This window comes from Poecile atricapillus, chromosome 3 (genome assembly GCF_030490865.1).
Source record: "Poecile atricapillus isolate bPoeAtr1 chromosome 3, bPoeAtr1.hap1, whole genome shotgun sequence".
NCBI classification, from domain to species: Eukaryota; Metazoa; Chordata; class Aves; order Passeriformes; family Paridae; genus Poecile; species Poecile atricapillus.
The window spans coordinates 66,786,119-66,806,627 of record NC_081251.1 but is presented as its reverse complement, the minus strand read 5'-3'; positions in this window follow the sequence as shown (position 1 = coordinate 66,806,627).

The window sequence follows — 20,509 nt, the reverse complement described above, 5'->3', positions numbered from 1 at the left end:
GCCATGTTAATGTTAGATATCTGATCTTGTCATGTACATATCTCCTTAACTGGTGGGAAGAGAAAAAGGCTGAACAAATTACTCTTCAGCAGTTCAGAATGTTTTATGCTAACAGCCTAGGTGAACGACCTGGAATAACTTTTGGATGGCTACATCTGGAATGGACAGATCCCATTTTTTTATGTTTAACATTATTAAGAGATGCTAAGGCAATACTGTCAAACACCTGGTTTTCATCAAGAAGAAAATGACCCCTGACACATCAGTCATATGTATGCTTATTTAGGCCAAGAGCCAAACGATGCAGCCATCCAGTCAGGGATGTCTCCTTAGTAAGAAACAACCCTTAGCAGAAGTGGCAATAGGTTAGATAATAGCACCTGGTATCACTGCTTTTTTTGTTGTTTTCTTTTTTTTTACCATTAAAGGACATCAAAATTCGTAGGGGGCTAAGAAATAAATACATGCAATATACCTCTGTGAGCCTTCATCAGACAAAACAGGAGGATAGGGTGGGCTTGTGTTGAGCTTTCACACATGGTTTGCTTATAATGTGAGAGTAACTGTCTGTGACAGCATTTAGCTGGTTGAAAGAATATGTTTTTCCAGCGTCTTCTCGCAAAATTCTGTTTTCCAGCAAACTCCTTAGATACTGAGTCTCTCAGAATAGAGCAAATGGATTGCCAAAAACCATGAAAACAAAATGACTGTCACCACTGATTAATGAAAATAATATGCATGCTAGTAGGCACACACTCACTAATCACATTTTCCATATACAAGCCCTAATCTTGTATTTACATTAAAAAATACTTATTTTGCATAAAAAGGAACAACAAAAGAAGCTGAAAGTAAATACTCTGTGGGAGAACACAGTCTGCATCTTGTCTGCAACAGCCTGTGTCTGAACTGAAGATGCAACGGTAGCAGTCTCCAGCTGATGCCAGATTCCTAGTGACTGAATGGGGTTATACAGAGAAAAGATTCTGATGTTTCTTACGTATCATCACAGTCTTGAATTCTCCAGACTAGGAAAATATTGCTTTGATAAAAGTGACAGATAACAAATTGATGAAAGTTAAGCATGAGGAAGTGACTTTTTCTTCAATATTTTCTCAACATAAACCCTCTAACTCTCTAAAAGAAACACAGTGAGAAGGACAGAACTGCTGTAATTCATTGCACTGTGCATGTTTGGACACCAAAATTTGTAGTCTAGACAACTGTACTCCAGTCTCCTGCTTACAGTTTCAGGTTCTTCATCTTTTTTCTCTCCTAGCAGCTTCAGCAATTTCCAAATGCTGGATGTGTCTCCTCTGTAGCTAGGAAAGCAACAAAAGCCAAGCACAAAGAACACTGGTCATCTTCTCCTCTTCTCCATCCTTTAGCCCTGGGCCCAGTTGGCAATTGCCACCTTTCTGTGCAGATGGTGGCCTTCTCCCTCCTCCTGCAGTCTTTCTCTTTCTTGGTTCTGACTGCCAGCTTTCTGGTGAGAATCAAAATTAATTTATCTAGCAGAGTGATGTCACCTCGTTAGTTCTATCATGAAGCCCTGCTGAATGGAAAATAAAAGGAAAGGAGTCGAGCCTGGAGAAACACAGTGGGATTTTTCCTTCATTCTCTAATTTTTCCCACAAGACTACAGGTGTAAGAAACCAGGTAAATGATTTAAATTTAATGAGCATCCAATCTGCAGCCAAACCTATATTTGTATGGCATATAGCAAAAGGCTATACTTTATTTTTTTTCAGTACTTGGCTGAAGCTCAGAGCATATGGAAATGACAAGTACTATGAGCTGAACAGTCAGTGCTTCCATAGCTTGCTGGACCACTCTTAACATTCAAAATCAGACTTCCTTTTCACAGTGCATCCAAACCAAAATGTCAGATCTAAACCTCCTCTTGAACTTCGCAAAGCTGAAGCCTGGTGCTGAGCTCAGCAGTGGCAGACCAACATGAGCAAACACGTTGGAAAATCTTGGCCTGACCTGAATGGCTGAAAACCAAGCCTTATGTTTTTCATGAACTGCATCCAGGGAATAGCTCTAGGTCAGGGGCCTGGTTTTCCTGGACATTATAAAGTAGCTTTATCTCTAAATTACATCTAGGTAACTGGCTCTGTGAGTCAGAAAGGAATGCAAACAGCCCTCACGCAGAGGAGCCACAATCTTCCCTGCTGTGTGCCAAGGTTTCTGTCCCCACTGCACAAGCCAGTGAGACACAGCTGTGAGATCAGCTGTCTGCAGCACCACTGTGATACAGCACCATAACCTCAGATTAAGGAATCTTCTCCTTTCCCCTGCCTTTGCAGCATGATAGCATGAACCACAAAATGCTAGCTAGCAGGTTTTTCATCCCCCTTTCAATAAACCTATTTAAACCACATTTATTGACATTTTTTTGGCTATTTGAGATTTTTCTTTATTTTTAACCCTCAGACCAGTACTGTGAAGACTTCAGTTTTTACAAAATCATGAACTTGACCTGAAAGAAACTCTGAGATTGCCAGAAAAATTGTTGTACTCATCTTCTGCTAGTGGCCACAGCACTCTATTCTTCAAGGTTGTCATGAAGAATGTAGCTGGTTGGGAGTGGAGACAATGTGAGTCTTGTTCCATAAGTTCAGATGTCTTTTGGCTACAGAGATGAGGAATGTGCTCTCACTTCACATAAGTAGACATATATAATCACTGACTTCTTCCCAGCATCCAGGTTGTCTGAAATCAAACTAGTGAGGAAGACTAGCGTTTTTGCTATTGTTGAAAACCTGGCATTTATAGCCACCTGCTGCAAGGAGTAAACAAGAGTCTGCTTTTTTGTAAATCACTCCCTGAGGTGTGAAGCATCAGAAGAACAAGCTTGGTTACACTGCCAGCTATTCATCCATGCAAAGAATCAGCTTTGTGAGAAATTATACAATTAAGTCTGCTTTTAAACTGGAATTTAGAAAAGGACTTCAAATTCCTCTGGCTTCTCTTTTAAAAAAAGGATTTTATATTTTGCACAGTGGTATTTTTTTAGCAAAAATAATAAATTATTTTTCTTCTTTTTTGAAAAAAGATGTTTTTTCAATTTCTTTGAGCTTTTCTAATTTACAAGATAAATGTTCATGAATTTACATCTCAAGTGGCAATTTTTCTCTGCAATGCTTTTGACCCAGACAAAAAGAGCAAAAATATTAAAAGTCTAAAGTCATTGCTAGAATTTTTCATAGATGAATATCTCAAGGAAAGCCAATATCAAGTAAAGATTCTGTATTTCTAACACAGATTGATTTTAAAGCTGGATTACCAATAGAAATGTTACTGAAGAAATAGTAGGGATCTTGGAGAACACAGCCCAGAAGCAAGGGAAATAACTCAATTTTGAATGGAAAGGCACAGGAAAAGTTAAGGTCATCCAGGGATATAAGGGTAGAAAACCTGGTAAAGACAGTGAAATGCCCCATAATCTGTAATTTTCTCTTTTGAACAGTTAAGAAGACAACATTGATTTGGTTTGACCTTAGAAAAAACACTAGCTCTTCTTTTGTGAAAGGTCACCATTATCAGTTCATTAAAAATCTCATCAACTCAAGTACCAGCTAGCAGTACTGCTCTGACTTCACAACAAATTAAAACAAATACTGAAGGTCCATCTTCCTCTACCTTTTGGTAGAATATTATTTTCTCACTACTTAAGGTTAATACATTTAAGTGAGAATTAGAGATGCCGTATGTACACACACCATGAGATATAGCAGGTGGGAAAGGAGTGAAAATTGGATATGGAAGATGATTGATGGCCTGGACTACAGGTGGTCCTTACTACTTTGAGGAAGAGTAACCAGAAGCAATGTCTTACCCAGGCTGGGAAGCTGGGAATGCTTTTTGGGTTTGTGTTTTATTTTTTTTTTGGTGGGTGGTGTGTTCGGAAGTCATCAAGCATTACCATATGGCAAATACAGAAATCAAAATGTCAATTTTATTTGGTTACTACTTGAAAGACTCTCCTCTTTCTGTACAAGAAGTAATGTGTTTTTCTTTCTCCTCTTTTTTTAATCAATAACAATTTTTTAGTTTAAGATTACATAATCCTTTAAGGCTTTGCTGCTCTTTTAATTAGTCTGTTATCCCTATCTTTTAAATAGCATTTTTGAGCAATCCTGCATGTTCTTTAATCCTCTCTGTACAGTGTCTCTTCTGTGACTTGTTTTCTATACAAGTATTTTCCAAATGAAAACCTTTCACCATCTTTTGAGTTTTAAATCATCCTTTCTGCAGCAGAAAGAAAGCATAAGCCAGAAAGTATGTCAATTCTAACCTTCTCAGGTTTTGCACTCTGTGAAATATTGCAAAACATCAAAAGCACTTGAGCAGATATTTTAAAAGCATGCAGAGAATGTAAGCTAATTTAAAAAATTTGCTGTTATTGGTACATCTAACAAGAAATACCCTACCGTGACCTTTTAAAGCATCAAACACCGAGTAAAAAAATACCAAACAATTTTCTTTTTGTCTTGTATGTGGTTTCTCTTAGTGAAGGAGGGGAAAGAGAGAAGCTGTTACCTTAAAAACACTCCCCTAAGAGGCACTCAGCAGCTGCAGTTGTGCCCTAATGTATCCATCTAAATTAAACTGCAAATTTCTCCAATTACCTGAAGTGGTAAATACTGACTTTTAAAGCTTAGCTAGGTCTTCTGTAAACTACATTTGTTTTTCTGTTTTCAGTGAGTTCTGTTTTCTCATTAGTCTAAAGGTGAATTCATTATTTTCGGCTCTAACAATGAAGCTGTTCTAGAGCTACAGTTTTTAGAGAAAAACAGGTACAAGGCTAAGGGTAGGCTTAAGACAGGATTTTTCCCAAGAACCTGTTTCTATTTAGTATTATATAGCGTATTTATATGAGACTGAGCATATGTTATATCATTTTATAGAATGATAGAATCATTAAGCTTGGATAAGGCTCCTAAGATCAAGTCAAACTGAATACCCAGCACTGCCAAGTGCACCACTGAACCACATCCATGAGTGCCACATCCACTGACCTTTTGAACACTTCCAGGGACTGTGATTGCACTACTTCCCTGAGCATTCTTTAAGTGAAGAAATTATTTCTAATATCAAATCTGAACCTCCTATGGGGCAACTTGAGGCCATTTCATCTCGTCCTCTCACTTGTTACCTGGCAGGAGACTGACTCCCACCTCACTAGAAGCTCCTTTCAGGTCGTTGTAGAGAGCTACTTTGGGCTCAGTTACAACTGCTAAAAAGATCCAGACTTTCAAAAGCCATTTGCACTGGGCACAGAAATTCTGGAAAAGAAGATCCATGGAGGAGGCACAGGTAAAATAAACATTGGCTGTGACACAGCAATGTTCAGAGCAGCTTGGGGTGATAACTCTCTGGAGCAGTTTGCATGTACATAAATAACTGTATCACAATTCAATCTAACAAACCTTGTGCTTTACTTGGGGAAAAGTCTCTCCCCTGCACACACAAACACACACACTGAGCCCTGCAGACCACGCTTCCCACAGGGGATCCATAGGTATGCAGGTTATAGGGGCTGCCCTGTAGCTGTGGCTGCCAGCACAAGGCTGAACTTTCCTGAAAAACGACCAAATCCAGAAGAGGGCATGTAAATGGGCTGTAAGACATGGGCCTTGCTCCTATGCAAGCTGGCACCCACCCTTACCAGTAAGGGTGATTTCTTCTCCCCAGCTGCCCTCTGATGCAGAGGCAGCAAACTGGTCCCCTGCAGCTGCAGAAGAGAAAGCTCTGTTCTACAAACAGTCATGGAGCTATACTGAGCTGTAAATGGGTTGCACTTTGTATACAAACTTCTCTTGCTTTCATATATTTTTTAAACTGTAACACTTGAAGATTTTTCTTTTCAAACTATTTTATTGAAGTATCTTCCTGCTCTACTGTTTCCCCATCAGCTGAGCAGTCACTAGCCCTTTTACCATGCAAACCACATACACAGCAGGCTCTGAATTTGTGGCTGCAAGCTAACCTGCTTCTGATATTCATGGGAAGATTCTAGTAAGACTTTGACAGTTCAAACTGGTGCAAAGTGCTGTGGTCTGATTTCCTCCAGGTTAGTGCATTCTACCCATTTTGAATCCTGCAGCCTACTTGGCCTGTATTATACATGACATGAACACCACTGGCCTCCCCTCTAGGCAGGGCATCAGCTCAGCAGGCTGCTGGCTCAGCTTACATCCTACATCACATGTTGGATTTGCTGCTTTGGGTCTGATCTGAGTGTAAAGTTCAGGTCCTGTGGGTTTAACTTTAAGGCATTTTGTTGTTGTTTGTCAAGTCTGAAATATTTTCCTCCCTGATGTTCATAAACTGACTTCTTGTTATCTCTAGTTAAAAGCCCACAAACCCTTGCTAAAATGAGTGAGAACCATTTTAAAACATTGTTTATCTTTTGAAGAATGGGGTGTATTCTAACACATTTTTGTACACAAGTGAAAATTTGCAAAATAAACCAATTGTCTGGGATTCCAACATTTCTGCATTCATGACTTGTCACATTAAGAAATCTTGGTTTTCCCGACTGTAAACACTCTCCTCTTCTCAAGAAGTCAGGCATCCAGAAAACCTCTAAATACATTTTGAATATTTAAAACTTGTTTGCATTAAGATCTCACTCCTACACTTCTGTATCAGTCCTCTCTTTCATTTTAGCAAACTTTTGATACAAAGTTCGTTTTTTCCTCTGCTCCTTCCTGCATCTATGAGAATTTTAAGCTCTTCAGTGCAGGACCTGTCTTTCCATACTGCCATGCTGTCCACAGCACAGTCTGAATGCTGTGGCCGCACACAGCATGCAGGAACAGAAGTACAGACCTTGGTTGTGCCCATATCCAATCTTCCCTGAACCACTCCCAATAATAGCACCCCGCTGCAATGTTTGGTGCTGAGGACATAGCTCTGACATTGCAGGTGTACTATGATTTTGGCAGGAGAGCTACCAGCTGGAGAAAAGAAAACCTTCAAGAAGGTGAATTATTCTTTCTCCACATTGGTTTCCTGACCCTGCCCTACACAGATATGGCTGTGTAGCATCATTTCTTATGTCAAACCCTAGAAAAGCTTTTGTGTGATTGCAGGTGGCTGACAACAACATCAGTGAGCAGCCAGCTAGCTTTTCCACGTTGCCATTGCTTTCTCTCTTGCTGTCCCTGTGAATGTGCTGAAGTTTCACTAGACATGCTGGCCCTGAGTATCTGGAATATTACAGCCCTACAGTCCCCCAAACACCACCCCAGCTACAGAGACAAAGCTTGTGCTGTAAGAGGTGACAAAGGGCAGAAGACACATCATGTCCTTGTTTAACAGGGTTACACAAATAGACTTTTTGTCATTTTCTTTGTGGGTGTGGCAGGATTGTCCCCCTTCCTCTCTACCACAGATAGCTGGTGCATAAAGAGATAACCCAGGCTGAAAGGCTCAGCAAGGGGTCATCTCTGGTGCCAAAATTCAGGACTCAGCCAAGAATCAACATCTTAGTCTTGAGAGCAGATGTGCGAAGAGATAAAAGAAATATTCTTGACTAAGAGACACTGTTTTATAAACTATAAAAGACACACAAGTTATCACAGAGGCAGAAGCTTTCTACACACACACACCCACCCACACACACACCCTAAAAGTGTTTGAGACTTGTTCCAGGAATTTGGGCACAAATCTGTGATTACTTCCCTGTGGATTGAGGGAAAGGATCTCAATGTGTGCCCCACCAACAGTCAGATGGTAAGATACATTGAATCCTATCCTATATTATTTCTTCGCTAGCTGTAACATTACTAGGTACCTTTAACCCCACACTGTACATACCTACTAGTAGTTTCCCTTTTTATCCTTACTCCTGCTTAGTATTAGCTTAAGTCTTATGCCTGTTAATTTTCTGTCTATGAAATAAAGAATTCACTCCACAATAGACTGAATCAGCCATTATTAAAGAACTCATGAATGAGAGTGGGTTTTGGGGTGCTGGCCACCTTGCCTGCTGCCAGGAGCCTGGGCAAAAGGCAAGGACTGGTCTAGTCCCACATCCATTCATAACAGTGGGATCAGCAGCCTGTTTAAACTTTATCCTTTTCGTAAACATAATGCCAATGCTGACACCAAGACTTGTTAATTTGGCAATCTGTGCTGCCTGTGCACTGAGACATGAAGAAGGTTTCTTCTTCAGCTATGCTGCCTGTACATGTGGAGGAGCAGCAGGACCTGGAAGGCACGATATTCCCTGCCAAGTGACATAAACCAGCTCTGAGACACCACTGCTCCCAGGGCAGTGGGCTGTCAGTCACTGCCTGGAGAAGCAATTTTTTCTGCAGTCAACTCAGCAGGGCAGAGGGCAGGGAGCCAGTAGTCCAGAAATATTAGAAACAATTGCTGCAAGAGAATTTTAAAAGCCATTGGAAACTTCTGAAGCTGGATCATGCCAAAAATAAGACAGAACAGCCTAGTACCTAGAGACGATGACTTAGAGGAAGCTTGTACCTCTCCAGAGATTTATCCCCGATTCACATCTCATTAATTCTCTCCTCTTTCCTCAACATCTTCACAATTTCTCCTTCTGGCAGTCATCTGGAGATAGGGCATGACCTATGAGCATGAGACAGCAGAAAGCCTTTCCCCTTGCTAATATTGTGAGACAAATATTGGTAAGCCTTTGCTAGATATTTGTCACTGGCCAACCCTCCTGCAAGTTCCAGTCAGGGGGCAGCAGGAGGCTCACAATGGCAGGGCGTTAAAAAAGCCAGAGGTCATGAGACCACTCCTATCTGGTGGGTGCCAGAGTAGCTAACAGCACAACAACTCTTCCCTTCAGACACAGAAATTAACTTTAGGAAAGCAGCTCTTGAGGAGGTGTATTGACATCTGACCCCTAGCTATGGTATATGCTTGGCTGCACCGCCCCATGGGTACAGCCCGGGCAGGGCAGCCCTGGCCACACTGCAGGAAAGGGCTCTGCTCATCCTCTGGCTCAGCAGGCCAACTCTCAGGGCTGCACTGGCATGACATCCTTCTCTGGACTGTCAAATCCTGTTGACATCATCTGCCAGAGGAGGATCACATCCTGCTGACTTAGGAGGTTCAGCAGGGACCATATTACTGCTGGCTCCAGATCTTGGATGTGCTATAAATGGCCTCATAAGAGTTTACAGACCAGAAGAGAAATCTGTACTATTCTTACTCCTACAAACTTTTTTTCCTGCTGTACCTTACAATTCAGTGTCAGAGAAACCAGTGTCTTTTACTTCCATCATGATCTTGCACAGAGCAGCAGTGCAGCTACCACCAAACCACCAGGATGCTGAAGGAATAGGAGGCCCCTTCCACTTGCTGAGACACACACGGATTTCCAGGTATCACCAAGGAGGAAACATGCAACATCTGTTTGAAGAGAAGCTTGTATCTTAGTAAGTCATGTTTTAGTTTGTTTTTTTTCAGTGAGTACTTGTAGACTTAAGCCAACCCAAAAATGAGTGGAATTTTCCCACTGAAGCTAGGGGAAGAAGTAAAACTCATTTCCTATGAGTTAATCTTATGAAAAGCATGACTCAGTATGGGATTGGAGAGGATTATTTCAGCCAAAGTACTCTTAAGAAACATTCTTTCATTTATATTTGTGTCAGATGCTGAGTGCAGAGGTAGAAGCTCAGAGATGCCTCGGCCTTGGTAGGCTGCCTCAGAAACAGTCTCCTGTTATGAATGACCTGGGAAAAAACAGTTACTCAGAATGGCTTGATGACAACCTGTTTTCCCAGTTTTATTCCAATGCTGTTGTCCTTCTAGGAGATCAAAGAGTTTCAAGCATTCAAGAATTCAAGACTTCCAAGCATCAAGATTCTTTCAAGTATTAAAGCAGAACTGAATGTGAGTCAGAGCTGGGATCTTGCTGGACTGATAAAGACAATTGAAAAACAGCATTAGAGATTTTTCTGAAAAAAAAGGCTTATGTTTTTCCTATGGAATACGCTTTTTCCAAGGGTAAGAAAATCCTTGTCTGGAAATCCAGTCTTTTCAGCAGATGTGACCTGCTATCAGTTGCAATGCTTTAATGGATTTGTCCTGACAACGCCTGGAATATGGCACTGGATTTGGAAGAACAGCTGCTTTCCTCCACCTCATCTAAACGATGAAGTGTTGAGTGAGGCAGGAAACGCCCTTGCCAGGGAGCAGAGGACACAATGCTCACAGTGACCAGGTATCTGTCATCCCTTGAGAGCTCTGAATGCAGAGCAGATTTATATCTACAACTAAAGGATCCTCTGTGCCACAACTTTCAGATCTTTTAAGTAATTCCGGATTAGTCTTGGTCATGCTTTCAGTAACCGTTAACTAACCATTTACCTGTTCACACCAAAACATGAGTATTTTCCAACTGTTGAATAAACACACATGCATCTCTGAACTGGATCTAATTTAAATTCCCAGCTTCCCTTTTTTTTCTATTATGTCAACACACTGAATGTCTGCAGATGTCCTCATAAAGTTTGCTAGAGAACAGTCAGTTACAGTCAATTCTGAATATAACAAAATATTTCCCTTTTGTTTGAAATGAGAAATAACCTGAAAGCCTTTTTCTGGTAATAAACCAAGGTTTGTAACATGTATTTTTAAAGAAAAAAAAAAAAAAGAAATTATGATTTGGAGTATCCACAACTCATCATGGTATCAAAATCAATGTGTACTCCTAAGTAAGAATATAGCTATTCTCTTTGATGAATAGGAATTGCTCCATTTTTATGCAGGAAGTGCCTAATGAGGGAAAACAGGCTGGCAAAGCAAAATCCCAGTGTATTTGCATCTGAGACTCAACTTGCCAGCAGGTTTTACCCATACCATTTATTTTAATATTCTGCTATGACTGATAATTAAATCAAATTTCTCTCCTAGACTATCCTTTTTATTCTTGTTCTTCCCTATTTGTTGTCTTAATTAGTGGATCTTTGTTTTATTCTTAGACTGGAATACTTTGTAGGGCAAGGAGAATTTTATTCTTAATTTAACACATCAAAACAACAAATCTTGTAATAAAGCGTGGCACCTTAAGAACATCTGTCTGCATCTTTCTCCTGCACTTTTATGCATCCTATTCTTCCAGACATTTAACTTAAATTTTATTTAAATTTATTTTTTAAAAAAAATTATTTAGAAAAAACCACAAACAACCCAAACAAAAAAACCCAAACCAACCTCAAAACAGAAAACAGATTCTGTTGAAAAAAGGTTAAAGAAAAAAACATATCCATTTAGAAGAGATTTCACTTGAGTGTGAGGAATTCAGGACTCCACACACCTGGAAGAGGCCAGAGGTGTCTGACAACCTGCAGATTGCTCATTTCAGCATTACCTTTTCCTTCTGGATAACTGGTTGTTCCCTTCATGTAGCACCATCAAGTTGGCTCTCCTTTCATCGTTCTATGGAATGTTAGTCTCCCTTAGGTGACCAGCAGCAATATATGAATACAGAATCCATGTAGTTGTGGTGAGGAAGGGGAAGTGAGCTTTAGAAAACAAACCTAGACTAATTAAAAAGCTAAAATGAAAAAAAAAAACTTTGCTATGTAAACTTATTTAATTTTTACTTAGTTACTAAAACCAGCTAAAAAACCTCAGTGCAAACAAATCTGATTTTATTGGATGGCAGGGTTTTAATGAAATTGGAGGGAAAAAAGTTTTCAAGTCAAGACTTACTTTCCATAAAACCTTTATTTGAAGACAGATATATTAAACATAAATGCAAAATTTTCTCTAACAGCAGACCCCAAGCTATTTCTCTTCTCATAGCACAAGCTCAAATTCATGACATAGTGCAATTACAGCAGATAGAAAAACCCAAAATGTAGAACATGATTCCAGCAAGTGCATTGTTTCTATGATTCCTTATTTTTGACATTTCTCCAGTTCCCACCTATAACTGCTTTTAAGGCTGTAGAAGTCTTGGTTCAATTTATGAGTCTTTAGAGATTTCGCTGCCATATCTTATTTACACTTATAATCAGCTCAGATCCCATGGACAGGCTGTGCCACCTTGAGAGAGGGACCTCACCAGTAAATCACTGGAGTTTGGGTCTGCTCTGTAAAAGAAGACTTTTACTCCCAACTAGCTGAAACAGCAATCAACAGCATAGGCTGTTGTTCACTGGACATAATTCTGAAATTGGTTTTTTTTTTCCCCAGGCTGTCAGGGAGCATGGACCTTAGGAGAGAGGCCATCCCCAGATATGCTGAGTTCAGTTCTGCAGCTAGACACAGCATCAGGAGAGCATGGATTTTGTTTGGGATGCAGATGATCTTCCTTATGCTATTATGTTTAGCTATATATGCAGGTCACCAGTTTCAAGATCATAACACTACCTGAAACCAATGCATTTTCAAGAAAATAGGATATTTGTAAAGGATGAAGGCTATTACTATTCTGAAAAACCTAAGATTCAATGAGAGATACAAAAGAACAAGGTAAAAATGAAAAACTTGAGCTCAAACTTATTTATATTTGAGATAAGCTTGCAAGAACTTGGATACATATCCAAGATCTTTAGGTCAGGTTAAAATATGAATCCTACAGGCCACAGAAGAAAGGCAGATTAATTTCTGGACTACTGCTAAACTGCTTAAGATTTCACCATATTTGGGTCACTGTGCACTTCTGATTTTCTCTCTCTGCTCTTACTACCAACAAAGATTCAGAAATCTTACAGTTTCCCTGTTGTTTTAGGCAGATCATGTCTCAGCTAAGGAAAAGTGAAGGCTTTTGTTTGTTTGTTTACATGTGGACATTTAACTAGGACAGCATCTCACAATCTGTCAGTAATAAATAACAGAATTGAGTTCCTCCTCTTTAAAACTGCAGCTCATTGCACTAACTCAATGTGCATTTTTATCAGTGTTTTTAGATCTTCAAAACCTGTGGAAAGAAGACCACCACAAAATGTGTAAGCCTAATTCCAGTACAAGTTCCTATCAGCTTCAAGAGCACATTGCCTTTGTCAACTTTTGGAAATGAAGGTGTGTGAAATATAGGTCAATTATTATCTGGCTTTAACAACAAAGCTGCACTTCTGTTTTGCTCTGAATGAAAAAAGAGAGTTGCTAAACTCTTTTGAAATCCTGATAGTGTCAAGGGGAATACTTTATCTTATGAAACTTAATATTTATGAATATGTTTTATAATGCAGCCCCAGCTTTTGGAAACTGCATCACTTTATCAAACAGTTAGAGATAAAAGAGATGTAATTTTAATGTCAGGGCTATAGACATACTAATGACACTGAGCAACTCACAGACTCTAGAGAAAAACTACATGCCTTTTTTAAATACAAAGTCTAACAAATAACGTGTTCAAATGTGAATAACAAACAGTACCCTCCCCCTGAAGCACTCATCAGCACCCTGTATTTGTATACTCAGAAAACAAATCTCCTACATTTATACACACGGTGTTACATTGCCCCTGTGTACACTCACCCACCTTGCACATGTGATCTGGGTTACTGCAAGTCAAGAAAACAAATCCAGCCATAATTTTCCTGTGAATGTCAAACTAGATATGTCTCCACAGCTGTGAAAGTCTTTATAAGGCAGATATAAGAAGCACCTGCATATACATCCTTTCCAAACTAATCCTCAAAGAGGGGCTCAGGCAACAAAGCAGCATGAACGACACTTCCTTGCCATCTGTACTTGCTCAGGGCTTGAAAACTCCTTTTCAAATCTGCCTCCAAATGGGGCTGCATGGGACAAATCTTATCAGAAATCTCTCCTGATCTTATTCACAGTAACTGTTGACGTATCTTCCTTTAGTTTATTTGAAAAAAACAGTTTTCAATTAATTTTTAGTCAATTGCAGCACATGCTCAGCAACAGATAAAACACTGCATGTCCAAAGCTGTCTTGTCTGTGCCTGGCAGTCCAGGCACAGACAATCATAGCCCCACAGTTCAGCTATGATTCACCAGGAGCCACAGCTTGATGAAAAGACAGGGCTAAATTTCAGTGAAGCTTGACCAAGTCTGCTGCAATATGTTTCTGGGAAGAATTGTGTTTTACAACTGAGAAGAATTGCTGATAATAGCTGAGTTTTGATGCAAGTTTTTGAGTTATCATACTCAAAAAACAGTATAGACTAAAAAGCTCAGTGCTTCTTGAAAACTGAGATAACAATATTTCTACAGGAGCTGATGTTTGTTGTAGCACATGAAAGAGACCTAATACTGGCAGGTTGCCTTCTGAGGTGCTCTGGACCAGAATGAGCCAAGTGCCCCTTTCACTCCACAGTGGAAAAAAACATTTTCCTTTTATCTCCAACAAAATCATTCTACCTTACTTGATCACCATTCAGCAGAAACACTGACGACAAGTTAAAAGAAGGCCTCAAAAAGAATGAGCCACACAGAACATTAGGAGAAGAAATATTAACTAAATGTATCAGACAGAAGAAAGTAAAGATTTTGAGATTTTGAATACTGCAATATTATGATCAGAAACTAACAGTGAAGTAGCTCTGTCTTACCAAGGAAAACTTGCCTCTGAACAAGCTGGACTGTCAGTATGCATCCTGCTCACCCTTCCTGCTCTGTACTTACGTGTGCATAATTGTTGTGACATAAATCTTGTATTTACACCTAAAGTATTACCTCTTGTGGATTATTTTCCTTTCACTGTCACAAAGACAAGACCTCAAGGGTCAAAGTGTAGGTGAGGTTTTTTAGCTTGTTAAGCACTGATGTATTAAACATCGCAGAAGAATAGGAAAAAAGTTTCTCTATCACACCAGAGTTCAGTTTGGCCTAGAAATTTCAAGTTGACTTATTCTTGTAGTCCTGTTAATAAAGTTTCTTTATGCCTTTTAAATTTTAAGCCTGCTTTGCCCTTCTAATCCATACCTCACAGCAAGAAATGAGTAAGTGCACTGGTGATTTTAGCCAATGCTAAACCACCACACTACTGAATATTTTTTCCCCCAAATTCAGAAAGCCCCTAACAATCTTATACCACTGATCACTCATTTGCAAATTTGTCCTTGTGTGCATATTCCATGCAGGAGTGCAGTCTTTTGCCACTTCCATTAAATTTTTCATTCCAGTTTTCTCCAGTGAAAGAGGGTTCTGGCTGTCCAGTCTGCTCAGTCAAGCAGCATAAGCTCTTATAAACTCTGACAAAAAGGTCACTTTGCTAGCATTTTTTTATTTAGCATCTATTCTAAATCCTGATTTTTTTAACTCAACACTACACAAAACTAATTTTGTGTTCTGCTGGCCCCAAAGGTGGCCAAACTGTTTTGGGAGCAATTGGAACAATTTATTTTGAGGGTGATGGCTGAGAGTCTTTACATGCACTGAAAACACGGAATTGTTGCTATTCAGATGTCTTCCCATGGAAGAATGTATATGCTTTCCTTTTCCTCTCATATCCTAGATCCAGGTTAAAATAAAAATAAAATGGAAGGGGAAACTCTTATTAAGTAAAATCAAAGCTCTCCATGGGGAACCAGATTTTATTCAGAACTGTACTCTTATAAATCAGTCTCACATTATTAGAGAAGTAAGGTGCTACCCTTTACCACTTTGGTCCACTTCCTGGACTTTGTGCTACTGTTTGTAGCTGGTTTTTTTTTTTCCATTCTGCTTTTAATTCATTTCTTATAATAAAGTCAGTCTTCACTGCCCACCTTGAATTACATTTTAGTACTGCAATTAGGCTCTTAAACAATTGCAACATGATCCCCTCAGGCAAGAGACACAGCAGATCAACAGAGCAATCTGTGCTTATTGTCTTGTATATCATGCTACTATATCACTGAACCTTTTTGTTTCTGCAAAGGAGAGATTTGCAGGAGGAGCCTAGAGATTGTTTGGTTGTTCTTGCAGTATCACCAAAAAGAATTCTCACTGCTGGTGCTCATTTTGATTAGAAAGGAGCCCAGCCTTGCCCTGCCCAGGAGGATGTCAGAGAGATTGTTTGTTCCCCACTACCAGTGGTTGAGAGACGAGGACATCAAAGTCTAGATCAGAAGCCAATTTTATTGAGTATACAAGGTGTTTATATAGGGTTTTACTTGTATGGCACTTATATGGGTTCTATTTCTTGGTAACAATCTCCCATTGAGTACACATTCTTTATGACACCACTTCACATAGCAACATTGTCTTATAGAGTTTCACAACATATTTCTTGGTCACCTATTGCCCAGGGAGCAATCTGTGTTTGTCTCTCCCATGGCTTCTGATCAGGTCTAAGATATGAAGCTCCATTATCAGTTCTATTGCACTCTCTGTTTTATTCCCCATACCCCACATCCTTCTACCCTAAAACATTGGTCAAAAACATCCCTAACTTCTATTTGTAGAAAGAAATTAACATTTATAATTTTAAGTGGATCACAGGTTACCTAAAAGCTCAATTTAGGTATCAGATTATTCCATCTGAAGTAGGTTTTACAGCTTCTCAAGGTACCCTACTATATTTATATTATTTATATTTATAGACTTTTCAATGTGAAACACTGTAGACATTTGCCCAGAACTGGGCCTGCATGAGCGGGACTTCAGAGCACCAGAAAAGATACAGTCTCTGCTGGTTATATGCTGAAATAGATTTCAGCTTTTGTTTATGTGATTGTGGAAAGAAAACGAGCTGCAGACTTATTTTGACTGGTCCAGTGTCCGTTTATGGACTTTTAGATTTGGGTTCTTTTTCCCTTTGAACTGAAGATTGATGAGAGGGAGGCGGTTTTTTCTTTTCGTTAGGTCTCAGTTGTTTATTTTTTCTTATCAGTATTACAAGGTACAAGGAGCTATGTGCGCTATGATAGAAAAGGAGTAAAATGGCTAACAAAGATCTTCTTCAAGGTCTTTTATATGTCCATTTACCCAATTAACAGATGCCAACTAAATTATTTTTCTTAGTGACCCAATGACCCAACACCTGTGTGCTGCACTGCGGCATCCTCTACCCAATCACTTACTACTACCCAAAAACCCCTAGGAGGAGAAGATGAAGAAGAAAGAAGAAGGACAAGGGACAACACCCTAAATCCTCCATCTTGTCTTCGGCTCTCTAAACTACTTTAAACTTTAAACTTCAACCCATTTACCCAGTGATTTAAGAAGCTTTCTAATTTACACATTTACATTTTCAATCTTTTCTACTTAACTCTACCTGTTGTCTCCATGGTGCTATGCAAAACTCAGTGCTTATTTGGGTGTCAGAGTTAGGCATTACAGATAGAGGTATATACCTTGCATCTCTGACCCCAACAGTCCAGATGCATCTACTGTCTCTCATTGAGACTGCCTCAAAGACAGAGTTGCACATCCCCAAACAGACACTATCTATCCTCAAATGCTTTTTTTTTCTTTAAAAAAATCGACTTTTTTCTTCTTTATCACTTTCCTATTTTTTAGGCTGGGAAAGGTGAGCACATTGGCTCTTGCTACCTACCAACGTTTGTCACAGATACACCTTTAAAACTGGGTAAGAGCAGCAGTTGATACCCAGTTTTGGGTACAATGCCTTCATTCAGCTTGGAGTTGAGAATGAGAACCTTCTCCACTGTAAAGGCTTTCACTGAATTCAGTTTCCTCTGGGATACTTCCCCAAGACACACTAGTGAAAACCACCAGCTGGGACTCCTCCCTTCAGCTGACCCAGTGCCTTAGAGGGGGGATCTGCTTTCCTGAGCCCATCCATCCTGTCACAGAAGGACATTTAGGGTGAGGGCATTTCAACTATGGTCCCAAAACACTAAGAACTACTTCAAATTTGCATTAAGAAAAAGCAAGAACAGGACATTTGGTTTACACACATGAAATACCCTCAAGCCAGGTACTTGAAAATACTTGAAAAAGTGATGCACTTGAGATGAAGCCACAGTCAGTTCTCATCCCAGAGTTCTGGGGAAAGCAATGGCCAGTATGCCACATTTACATGGGAAGTGAGAGTCAGCAGTGTTATCTGACTGGAGAAGTGAATTCAATGCCTTTAATCTAATATAGGTACCATAAAATATGCTGGCATCAATTCTACTGTGCTTTTACCAAAACTAGAGTGGATGTTAAAGAAAAGAATTGTTAAAAACATGGAAGAAATTAGGCAATAAGAAGCAGGACAGGACACAATGTGAATTTGCCAGTGTTAGATCAGATTAGACTGATTTTCTTTGCTGAGATAATTAGTATTCACACAGGGAAAGATATGGTTGATCTAATATCAGAAAATATTTGAATAGCTACCACATAGGTAGCTATTAAACTGGAGAAGATAGGGAATACATGTGAGAATCATAACCTGCAGGAAATGGGCTAAAGAGAGCAGCTTGGAAAAGGATATAAAGCTGGAAGAAAAAAAAAGGTGTGCAGCTTGTCAGCAGTTGGTCTTTTGGTCTCATCTTACATAAGGTTCTTGTTAGTGCTTGGAGCATGCTGGTGAAGTTAGCAATCCTATGTAGTTGGGAGGCCTTATGGAGACATAATAGGGTTAGACACTTGTATTGGCAGAAATGGATGACCTTGCAGTCTGAAGTAATAGAAATTGCACAAGTGAATGTCATTCCACAGAGAAAGCTTGTTCCTTTCAGGATGGATAGCTAAATCTCCTGCTTTAAGGCATGGATATCAGCTAGAAATGATGGGAGAGGAGAAAGATCTGATTGTTTCAAAGTGTGGAATAGGCACTTCTCACTGTGATCATCAGGAAACACATTTCTGTAATGCTGCCAGAGTCAGCCATCTTTGCAGAAGGGCAGAATTTTCCCTACCAGGCCCTTTCCATATACTCAGAGGAGGAGCACAATAGGAGGCTGGCATTTACAACACTGTGACAGGGAACTGTGGTGAATGGAGCACTCATCCTTTGCAAAGCCATTCTCTCAGGCTCCCAAAAATGCCCGTGGACATAGCACCCCAGTGCCACTATTGTACCAGTGACATTCAGCTTTTAGAGCTTTCTCAGTGGCCATGTCAGAGACTATTTAAAATGAAAGGAATCAGATTCTTGGGAAGAAGATGTCAGTGAGAAAGAAGTGCCAGTATGTCATTCTGTGTTAGGTCAGCTGAATGTGAGCCTTCAGTGAAATAATATCCAAACATGTTATGCATCTGGACAGTGTGCTTACCTTGGAACTAATTCTTCGTGAGCTCCTAGGATTTTTTCATTTGCCCAGCTTGAGTTTAGCTTAAATGAAAGCACTGAATGTGGAAGAAAGCCAAAGTGCAGGACAAGTCTTCATAAATTATTAAAGACTGGCGATGTCACAGCAGAAATTCTGTCTTTGTACCTTATAAAGCTGTTACATTAAACTTTATGAAGGGCCAATCTGAAAATGGGGAACACATCTATTCTGAAATGAACTTACAAAAAACCGAAACCAAAAAACCAACCAACAAAACCCCAAAGAACAAAACAAAAAATAAAACCCCCCCAAAAACCAAACAACAAAAACCCCCCAAAAACCAAACAACAAAAACCCCACTAAAACCAAACTTTTTTCCAAGCCAAATAGAAGCTACATCTCAAACTTGGTCTTCTAGAATACAGTCACATGGTAATTCAAGTATTAACTCAAGTAAATCTAAAATACATCCCTAAAATATAAGAGAACTTTTTACTTTACTTCAAAGAAGAACAGGACCCATCCTTCTGAAATAAGAAGGTTCCTAAACACACTTGTGTCTCAAGAGAGGATGTGGGGAAAAAAAAGCAGACACTCAATAGGGATGATCACATTGCATAATACATTATTAAAAGGGTCCTCAGAGTGAAAACTATGGAGTAAAAATCCTTCAGAACCCAACCAGAGACAGTACTGCCACCTAGAAGAATATGAAAAAACAGATAAAATTGACTAAAATATCTTTTAAAGATTAGTGAGGAAAAGCTCTTGATTTCCTAAGAGAAGAAAAAACCTGAATTATTGATGAAGCTGAGTACTGACTGCTGTTGAAATTGAAAAAAGGCCTGCAAACTCAGACATCTGGCCCCAAGCATGGCTCCTCTCCAAGTCTGGGAGAAGAAGAGAGAAGCTTTGGCAAAGAGGCAAATATACCAATCATTGGAAATACTTCCACCACAGAGGAGGAGCAAAAGTTCTCCAGTTCTGTCTAGCCCAGGGACGCCCTATGACCCATTAATTACTTCACATTTCAAAACATATCTTCTAAGGGACAGAATCTGGTGAACTGATTGATCAACAAAAAGTTCAATCTGGTTTGTAAGAAACCTTCTTAAAAAAAAATAAAAAGAAAGGAACAGCTGGAGAGTACCAGAGTGTTTAATTACCAACCTGTTTATCTGCTAGACACACTTTTCTGAGATGCACGTTCAGATTTTGTATCTTTAGCAGAGCTGAGAAGATCCCAGGCTGTTCAGGAATGGCTGGAGCTGAGCTCTGCTTTGTGTGCTGCATGGTGGCTCTATCCACTGTGGGACATCACATCTCTGGGTATCAGATTAGGACAGCTCTCCAGAAAACAGGCTGTTGGAGTGGCAAAGCAGCCTA